The sequence below is a fragment of the Microcaecilia unicolor genome, chromosome 12 (assembly GCF_901765095.1).
Source record: "Microcaecilia unicolor chromosome 12, aMicUni1.1, whole genome shotgun sequence".
Lineage (NCBI taxonomy): Eukaryota > Metazoa > Chordata > Amphibia > Gymnophiona > Siphonopidae > Microcaecilia > Microcaecilia unicolor.
The window spans coordinates 43,563,138-43,573,699 of record NC_044042.1 but is presented as its reverse complement, the minus strand read 5'-3'; the positions used below and the strand labels follow the sequence as shown (position 1 = coordinate 43,573,699).

Genomic DNA, 10,562 nt, shown 5'->3' with positions numbered 1-10,562 from the left:
ATTTTTGTAGAATGATTTTTTTTTTAAATTTATTTTTTAAAATATTTTAAAAGAAGTCCAGGGCAGAAAAGCACAGTGCACTTAACACAAGTACCAGGTAGATTTTGTAATATTTTGGTGGAATTGTGTTTTCAAGAGTGAGAAGAGTGGGTGTTCACCTAGGGGCCCAAAGAAGAGAGAAGCTGAGAGGTTACCAAGAGAGAGAATCTGCCAGTTAACACCAAAGAAAGGAGAAAGGAAATATTACCAGTGGATTTGTAGAGAAACCTGTTACTTCTGATGATTTCTTACCATGTTGTCCTTTTGAACTGGACCAGTTTGATCTTTGCAAAATTTGCCTTCCTACTTTTGGATTTGTAAATACCTTTTTTTAGGGAGACATCTAATGAAGGTGCTTTTAAGAAAACAGGCCCGGGACTGGACCTGAGTTTCTGTAAAGTGTGCAGCAGGATGAAGACTTTCCCAATGTTATCGGCAGTCAGGACCCTGGGGCTGTGGTCTCACCCTGCCTACCAAAACCCCTTTTATTATTTTCCCTAAATGTTTTGGAGTAACCTTTAAGGAGTGGACATCCATCCCCCCCACCCCCACCCAAAGCAGATTATATTATAATAGAAGGTTTATATTTTGCGACTACCTGTCTGGTTTGGCGCAGATAACAATTAAAGGAATATGGGACAAACTCCCAGATACAAATTTCAATTTACAATAGTTAAAATTATTCATAACCTAAAAGAACCCAGAAACAATAGTGTCTTCAATTTCTTTCTAAAACATAAATAATCGGTCTCATATCTGGGTTACATATAGGTTCAAGCTATGTTGCGTGAAAACTAGATAACCATTAATATTTAAGTGGAAGCAGGAATGGGTTGAATGTATCTGAAGCAAATCACAGCTTTTCCCAGTGATTCAGATCTCCTTCCCCACCCCCTTCTTTGATGGGACCAGGATTTAACTGCATCCATAGATGTAGTTTGGGGTGGGCATGGGGCTGAGGATGCTGCCCCCCCAAAAAAAATGTTTTGGGTACTAGTGCTGAATCGGTGTTCCTGCCCCCATTGTCAATATAACTTCTTTACTCTTTTGATTCCCCCTCCCCCCCACCAAAAAAAAGAAAATAAGCAGGCAAATTTCACCAAAGACTGCAATTCCCCTCAGGGGAGAGAGGGACAAAGGTGACCCAGTCCTTCGACCTCTTACATAAACCTCTTGCATATTAATGGTTAAAATAAATAGAAACATTAATGGAAAACTTCACTGTAAATTAACTTCAAGAACACATTTTGTAATATATTAAGCAACATCTAGTGTTTGTTGAAAGATTAGCTTTGTGGCTGCCAGAATGAGCTTTGAGGGGGATAAAAGGTCTCCAGGTCAGGCCCACGAGGTGGTGGCAGAGTACAGGGTACTTTAGTGCTGAGTACCACAAAAAAATTATCAAATTGTAGTTGACTCGTGCAGAGAATCTGGCCCAGTACTTATGTGGAATCTGTTACATTAACTCTACACAGGGTCAGGGACAGGATCACAGCACACTAGGCCCCCTCTAGTGCTGTGAAGGACGAACTGCAGGTAAGAAGAAAAAAAGGTTTCACCTGGTTATCTGGAAAAATTTCCACTGTATGAAAAAAGTTTGTACTAATCAACAATTCTCCCATTCTTTATTATAAGAAGGAAAAAAGGCCTCACAGAGCTCCTGGACAGTATTGATCCATCGGAGCTTAAACGAACCTCATATGGGTTCTCTGTTCATCATTGGACAAAAACTTTCTCAGTTGTACATGTTGTAATATCCTCAATAAAATAACAATAGATATAAATCTTGCATCCAAGTACAACTCTTACACATTGATGTACGGGAATGTGGTGATTAGAATAAGTTTGAGAGAGCACTTATCTTTCAAACTGGCACTAGGGATTTCTTCAGTAATATGCTCCCTCGCTTGGGGCCAGTTTGAAAGATAAATGCTCTCTCAAACTTATTCTAATCACCACATTCCCGTACATCAATGTGTAATAGTTGTTCTTGGATGCAAGATTTATATCTATTGTTATTTTATTGAGGATATTACAACATGTACAACTGAGAAGGTTTTTGGCCAATGATGATCAGAGAACCCATATGAGATTCGTTTAAGCTCCGATGGATGAATACTGTCCAGGAGCTCTGTGAGGCCTTTTTTCCTTCTTATAATAGAGAACGGGAGAATTGTTGATTAGTACAAACCTTTTTTCATACAGTGGAAATTTTTCCAGGTTAGCGATTATCTAGCAATTGTATATTTCCACAGCCTAAAATAATCTGCAATTCTCCTGGTTATCCACAGTAGGACCATTTTGAGCTGATTGGTAAATCAGAAAGTTCTCTACAACATTTTCTATGGGATTAAACTTTGTTTCTGGCATAGTCCCTGCCCTCAGCCTTCACTTTTACCACTTCAGGCCATCCTTTGTCTAGTTCATTTTGTCCCTTTCCTCCCTTCGCATCCTGGTTCATTAATTTTAATAATTCTCAATAGTTGCTTTCTGCTGTTTTTTAGTTAGATTATTTATATTTTAAACTAACCTTTGAACTAAGCTTGGCCTCCTTGTGCTCATTCCTCTTTCTGTCCCCTTTTCATTTTCATTTTTGAGCTATAAACTGCTTAGATACAGCCTGATTGGCAGCATATCAAATGAATATGATCCAAATAAATATCTCCCTGCAGCGAGATTTAGAACTTTTAAGACCATATTTAGAGCAATTCTAATTTTTAGAACAACACTCTTCTGACCACTCAAACACTTTTCAATTTAGAAGACTTTTACCTAATAGAGATGCAACACTTAAACAATGAAGCTATATGTGAATTCTTTGGGTATTTTTTTATCCTCAGTCTTTATATAAATTTCTAAAGGGAACATTTCTCTTTGAAATTGATTAGGAACTAAGGCTGTACCAAAAAATCATACTCAATTCAATTTGGGCCCAAATACATCATTCATATTTGGCCGAACAGTGATTTAAATTTGAATACAAATCGTCTGGGGGCTCTACTTTGCTAAATCCTACTGAAATAAACACTTAGGGGCCCTTTCACTAAGCCATGTAGGTGCCTATGCATGCCCAAAGAATGCCAAATTGGAGTTACCACCCGGTTACCATGTGGCCCTTGCGGTAATTTCAATTTTAGCATGCGTCCGCTATGCGTATCTGAATGATATTTTTTATTTTCTGATGCACGGCAGCTACATGTGCCAAGTGGAATTTGATGTGCAAAGACCATTACCGCCCAGTTACCGCATGAGACCTTACTGCTAGGTTAATGACTTGCGGTAAGGTCTCAGACCCAAAATGGACACGTGGCAATTTTCATTTTGCCGCATGTCCGCTTTTTGTAGTTGCGCTAAAAAATAATTCTGATTGTTCCCAAAACACGCATCTACGCTACCGTAGGCCATTTTTCAGCGCACCTTAGTAAAAGGACCTCATAATCTCTGATTTCACATAATCTCTTATTATTGGTTATGTTAAAGCTCAGTGCCCGTCGTATTCATTATTTATATTCAACCGAATAATATTTTTCATTATTTGTATTCAACCAAATAGTGATTTAAATTCAAATACGAATAATCCGCGGCTCTATTGTGCTAAATCCTAGTGAAATAAACATTTGTCCCTGGATTCTATATAGCGCGCCTAGAGATCCGTGCCGAAATCCAAGCATATTCTGTAAAAATGCGCATAACTTAATTGGCTTAACAAGCTAATCAGCATTGATAACAGCTCTTAACAAGCAGTAAATAAACACTAATTGGCACTAAGTAGAATTTACACGGACAATTCGCTAAGCGCATTCTGTAATGCAGTGCGCCCAACTTCTAGCGTGTATAGGCAAAAAGGGGCGTGGTTATGAGCGGGGAAATGTGCATTTCATGGCCTTTCCAAAATTTACACACGTAGTTATAGAGTATGGCCCAGTGCACCTAAATCTATGCACCAGGATTTACGTCACATTTTCATTGGTGTAAACGGATGCACTAGGCACTAGGATACCAACTAAGAGTATTCTAATCCTCTAATTGCTTCTTGAAATAATGCACTAACCATTATTCTACATAACTAATCAGGATAATACCCTAAAGCAATAGTATCATTGAGCTACTTGATAACCGAACTCTCTAATGCTCTAAACGCTTTACACACATCCTATAACACCCTCATCGTCCCTGTCTCATCTGCCCGCAACCTCGGTGTCATCTTCGACTCCTCCCTCTCCTTCTCTGCGCATATCCAGCAGATAGCCAAGACCTGTCGCTTCTTCCTCTATAACATTAGCAAAATTTGCCCCTTCCTCTCTGAGCACACCACCCGAACTCTCATCCACTCTCTCATTACCAGAAGATTGAAGGGAGTAGTCTAATGCTTACTACAGTGATCCTGGGGAACTGGGACTAACTGGGAAACCACTGTAACTCTTTGTGACCGTGGGCAAGTCCCTTAACCCTCCATTGCCCCAGGTACAAAAAACACCTTAGACTGTGATCTCACTAGTGACAGTGAAATTACCTGCATAAAATGTATACAGTGCTGCATACATGTAGTAGCACTATAGAAATAAGTAATAGTACGGTGGCCAACGGAACACCAGTTTTTTAAAAAAGGGTTCCAGAAGTGACCCAGGAAATTATAGACTAGTGAGTCTGATGTCAGTGCTGAACAAAATAGTAGAGACTATTATGAAAAAAAAAATACTGAGCATATTATATATATATATATATATATATAGGCATGGATTAATGGCACAAAGCCATTATGAACTTAGCCAAGGGAAATCTTGCCTCACCAATCTTCTACATTTCTTTGAAGGGTGAATAAACATGTGGATAAGAATGAACCAGTTGATATGGTGTATCTGGATTTTCCTGAAGGCATTTGACAAAGTACATCATGAACAATTCCTGAGGAAATTAGAAAGTCATGTTTGTCCTATTGTGGATTAAAAACATGTTATCTCTCTTCCTTTTTTCTTTTTCTCCCCTCTATTTCTCTGTTTAACTATTATATGTGTATTTTCTCTGGTTTGGCGTTAGCCTTTCCAGTCTCTTGTAAGCCACTTTGAGCCTGCATTCTGTGGGAAAAGGTGGGGTATAAGTGCTCGAAAGTAAATAAATAAATAAAAACAGAGATTAGGGTTAAATGGTCAATATTCTGAAAAGAGAAGGGTAAATAGTGGGGTTCCCCAGGGGTCTGTGTTGGGACCACTGTTTTTCAACATATTTTTAAATGATCTACAAATGGGACTAATGAGTAAGGTGATTACATTTTCTGATGACACAAAGAGAAGGCATTTTCGATATGATGTCTAAATCCAATATTGCAGAAAACATCCAAAAATCCAGTAGCAAAATGGGCGTTTTCAAACTAGAAAAAGTCTTTTTTTTGTTTTTTCCGAAAATGGCCACTTGCTAGATGTTTTGGTACTTAGTAAGTCTATCTTTTTGGTCCATTTTCAAGAAAAGAAATGTCCAAGGGAAAAACGCACAAAAACAAGCTATTTGGATTGGAGGGGGGACAGCATTTCTAGTAGACTGGCCACACAGACATCCCAGCGGAGCAGTGGGGCACCCTAGGAGACACTGCAGTGAACTTCACATAAAAGGTCCCAGGTACACATCTCACCATTACCCCCTTATATTGCATAGTGAGTACAGTAGGTTTTTGGTGGGTTTTGGAGGGCTCACATTTTCCACCACAAGAGTAACACTTAGAATGGGATATGGACCTGGGTCCCCTTCTCTGCAGTGCGCTGCACCGACCACTAGGCTACTCCAGGGACCTGCTAGCTTCTTTAATAGGATTGGCCATAACATCTGAAGCTATCACAGAGGCTGGTATATACTGTTTCTTTCACATCTTTGGGGGAGTAAAGTCGTGCTTTAATTCCTCCAGTAGTCATTTGGTCATCTGGGGCTCCTTTTTGTGACTTAGTCATGATTGAAACAGGTCTATTTTTATTTTTGTTACATTTGTACCCCGCACTTTCCCACTCATGGCAGGCTCAATGCAGCTTACATATTGTATACAGGTACTTATTTGTACCTGGGGCAATGGAGGGTTAAGTGACTTGCGCAGAGTCACAAGGAGCTGCCTGTGCCTGAACTGGTAATCGAACTCAGTTCCTCAGTTCCCCAGGACCAAAGTCCACCACCCCAACCACTAGGCCACTCCTCCACTCCGTCTAATTCTTAGCCCTGAATATTTTTGTTTTGTTCCATTATGGCAACAAAAAAAAGACCAAGTTTTGGGAATGCCCAAATCCTGCCCCCAACACGCACTGCATATGAACTGCATAGAAAACTATCTTAAAAATGGGTTTCGAAAATAGTGATTTGGATGTTTTGGCAAAGAAAACTTCTATCTTGACAGTTTGTGCAGCTTTTTGGACATTTTTCTATTTTGAAAATGAGCCTTATAGCTATTCTCAGTTGTTAAATCACAAGAGAATTGTGAAAAATTGCAAGAGGACCTTATGAGACTGGACATTCAAATTGAGATGACATTTAGGGCTAGATTCTATATATGGCGGCTGAAAATTCCATGTGGAAAAAAAATACACCTAGGTGTATTCTCTAAATTTGATAGAATAGCCTTAAATTTCCACACAGTTTATAGAATACACTGAGTGCATCCCCATGCAACCAATTTAATCATGGCCATTTACGTTTTAATTTACCTTCCTTTCTGAGCACACTACCAAAATCCTTAGCTATACTCTTATCATCTCTCACTTATATTGCTGCAACTTGCTTCTCACAGGCCTCTCACTAAGCCATCTCTCTCTCCTTCAGTCTGTTCAAAACTCTGCTGCATGACAGTGACACTATGCTCATATTAGCCCTCTCCTCAAGTCACTTCATTGGCTCCCTATCCGTTTCTGCATACAATTCAAACTCCTCTTATTGACTTAAAAGTGCATTCACTCTGCAGTTCCTCGGTACCTCTCCACTCTCATCTCTCCCTACATTCCTCCCGGGGAACGCCATTCATCGGGTAAATTTCTCTTATCTGTACCCTTCTCCTCCAATCCGAACTCAAGACTCCATTCCTTTTCTCTTACTGCATCATATGCCTGGAATAGACTTCCTGAATTAGTACATCAAACTCCAAGCTCTGGCCATCTTCAAATCTAGGCTAAAAGCCCACCTTTTTGAGGCTGCTTTTAACACCTAACTCCTATTCACTTGTTCAGTACCCATATCTGTTTTATAATTCCTACCTTGAGTAATTCCCTTATCCCTTATTTTCCCTGTTTGTCTGTCTTGATTAGATTGTAAGCTTTGCTGAGCAGGGACTGTTTCTTACATGTTCAGTGTACAGCGCTGCATACATCTAGTCATGCTATAGAAATGATAAGTAGTAGTAGTAGTGATGCTATTGGTTACAAACAAGTTTGGAGGATCACAGGTATGGAGAAAGTAAACGATGTTGGGCAATAGGAGTAGGGGAAGGAAAGGGGGAGAGAGCGTGTTGAGGAGGACAGAGGAAGAGATGTCAGGACTGTAAAGAAGGGAAGAAGGAAGAGGGAGAGATGCTGGACCCACAAGGAAGGAGACAGAACAGTAGGGAGGGAACACTTGCTAGACCCCTGGATAGAAGGGAGGGGAAAGAGAGGGAGAGATACTGTCGGGGGGGTGACAGGAGGAAAGAAAGAAAGAGAGATATGCTGACTGCCGGGGGGGATGACAGGAGGAAAGAAAGAAAGGGAGAGATGCTGACTGGGGGCGCAGGGAGGAGGAAGGCAGAAGGGAAGGAAGAGAGACCAAGAGATGCTAACTGAGGGTTGGGGGGGAGGAAGGATGGAAGGAAGAGAGATGGAGAGATGCTGGCCCAGGAGAAAGTGAGGGGCATAGAGGGGTGATGCTGGACATGTGAGGTAGGATAGGTACACAGAAAGATTATGTTAGGGCAAAAATAGGGATACAGAGAGGGGGGATGCTCAACATGATGGGAGGCAGTGGTGTACCAAGGGGGGCGGTGGGGGCGGTCCACCCCGGTGCACGCTGCTGGGGGGGTGCCGTGCGCCGTGAGCTTCGTTCTTTTCCATGCTCCGGGGCAGAGGGAGCATGGAAACCAATGAAGCTGACTGGCGTGCGGCACCCCCCCCCAGCAGCGTGCACCCGGGGGGGTTCTTTCGCCGGGGTGGGGGGGTGTCCTTTCGCTGGGGGGGGGGGCGCTGCACCCAGGGGGGGCGGGGCACATCGGCAATCTGCCCCGGGTGTCAGCCCCACTAGGAACGCCACTGATGGGAGGATAGGGACAAAGACACAGGGGAGATAACTGGACAGGGTAGATAGCAACACAGAGAGAAGATGAATTGTGGAGAGAAAAGAAATAACAAATGGACAAGGAGATCCTGGCAAGAGAGTTAAGAGAAGACAGAGGAAGGCAGAAACCAGAGACTGGGACCAACACAATTAGAAAAATAAAATGACCAAACAACAAAGGTAGAAAAAAGAATTTTATTTTCTGTTTAGTGATTGGAAATATGTCAGTTGTCAGAATGTACATCTTCCAGATATTAGATGTGGCTGTGGCCCGTGAGAGAAACTTCCAGCATTCTCCAGCATAGCGGTGGTAAATCTCCAGCTTTGGGATTGGCGTCTCTGCAAGGGGCAATTTTCACTCAGATGATTTTACTCTATTTTTTTTTTGGGGGGGGGGGGAGTTAGAGCAATGAGCGCAAAGAGACAGAATGAAAAACTTCAGTCACTTCTAAACTAAAATATGACACTGCCTCTTCCTGTGCAAAGCAGCTGCCTCTCCCTCTGACTGCTGCTCTTTCTTCATACCTGAGATTTATTCTCTCCTTTCTGATATCCAATCTTATGACTTAGGAATTGGCTCTGCTTGGCAAGTGACCCCAGGGGCAACAGTCTATTCTGAAAAGTACAAGATGTGCTAAAAGAGAAAACACCCAGAAGGGAAAGTGGAGTTGTGAAGAGTCCCAGTTAAAATTAATGCTCTAAATCACATCCTGTTTGTTTTTAAATTGCATGTGTTGGTTTATCACCACATAAAAGGGTTTGCTCAGAAACATGTTTTAAATTAAATTGAATTAAACTAATGGTTAGTGTTCTCAGATAGGGGACATGTATCAACATTTTCAAATTTTCTCAAAGGCATTTTGGAAGTAAGAATACTCATAAGCAGTGGCGTAGGAAGGGGGGGCGGGGGGGGCGGTCCGCCCCGGGTGCACGCCGCTGGGGGGTGTCGGCTCCGTGCTGGTGCACTGTCCTCTCTGCCCCGGAACAGGTTACTTCCTGTTCCGGGACAGAGAGAGCAGTGAACCAGCGCGGAGCCGACACACCCCAGCAACGTGCAGTCGGGGCGGATCGGCCCTCCCGCCCGTCTCTCGCTGCAGGTATGCGCTCCGGGGGGGTATGTGCTCCGGGGGGGGTGCGCTCCAGCGTGAGGAGGGTGCGCCGTGCTGCACCCGGGGGGGGGGTGCGCAGCGGCGACCAGCCCCGGGTGTCAGCTCCCCTAGCTACGGCTCTGCTCATAAGACCCCACTCTCTGTCCTATAAGTGCACATGGCTAATCTAGAGCAAGTACAGGAAGTTGTCTGACTCTAAGTCAGTTTAATGATTAATAAATTGCATTAAAACGCATATACATTATGTAAATTTCCCTTGGAAATGTAAACATAGAACATGATGGCAAAAAAAGACAAACCTCCAAATTCTATATATGGCACCTTAAGTTGTGCACGCTAATTTGACTGCATTGCCAAATTGCACAGACAACTTAATTGAGTACCAAGCCAATCAGCACTGAGAATTGTCACTTAACACCCAATTAGCAGCATTGATTAGCAATAATTAGAATTTACGAAAATAACTTTCTAGGCAAATTCTTTAAAGTGCTGTGCGTCAATTCTAATGTGTGCAGCAGAAAAGCAGGCATGGCCATAGATGTGGAATGGGCATTTATAAAAAGTATGTGAACTGTTATAGAATACATTATATCCATGCCTAACTTAGGCGCAGGTATTTAAGACTGGTTTTAGGTGGCCTAAATTAGTGCACCTAAATTTTAGGCACAAGAATGGCCACTAAACATAGTCTATAAACTATGTCTAACTTTAGGCATGTTTTATAGAATCGTACTAAGCGCATGGTTTTTCAGCACTGATTTTTGAGGTGCCATTTGGCCCAAAATGACTTATTCAGTCCCTCCTTCCAAACTGACTCTCTTGAGATCCTTTGTGCTTATACTTTGCTTTTATTAAAGTTGTTTTCTTGAATTCAGACACAGTCTGTGTCAGTGGCGTAGCTACGTGGGGCCATGGGGGCCTGGGCCCCCGTAGATTTGGCCCTGGACCCCCCTGACAACGACTCTCTCGACCCCCCCCTCCTGCCGCCAACCCACCATCACCTACCTTTGCTGGGGGGGGGGGACCCCAACCCCCGCCAGCCGAGGTCCTCTTCTTCCGGCGCAAGGCTTCGTTCTGTTTCTGAGTCTGACGTCCTCAGACTTAGAACGAAGCCTTGTGCCGGAAGAGGACCTCGGCTGGCGG

The 10,562-nt window shown here is 42.6% G+C and overlaps 1 protein-coding gene across 1 annotated transcript in view; it reads left to right on the top strand.

Annotated features, from left to right (window-relative positions):
• The first annotated feature begins 1,469 nt into the window (after positions 1-1,469).
• The window catches only part of LOC115481771 (nicotinamide N-methyltransferase-like), a 37,297-nt gene continuing 28,204 nt past the window's right edge, over positions 1,470-10,562 (top strand). The window contains exon 1 of the mRNA XM_030221152.1: positions 1,470-1,575. The gene's annotated coding sequence lies outside the window, so the exon portion shown is untranslated. The remainder of the gene's footprint in view (positions 1,576-10,562) is intronic.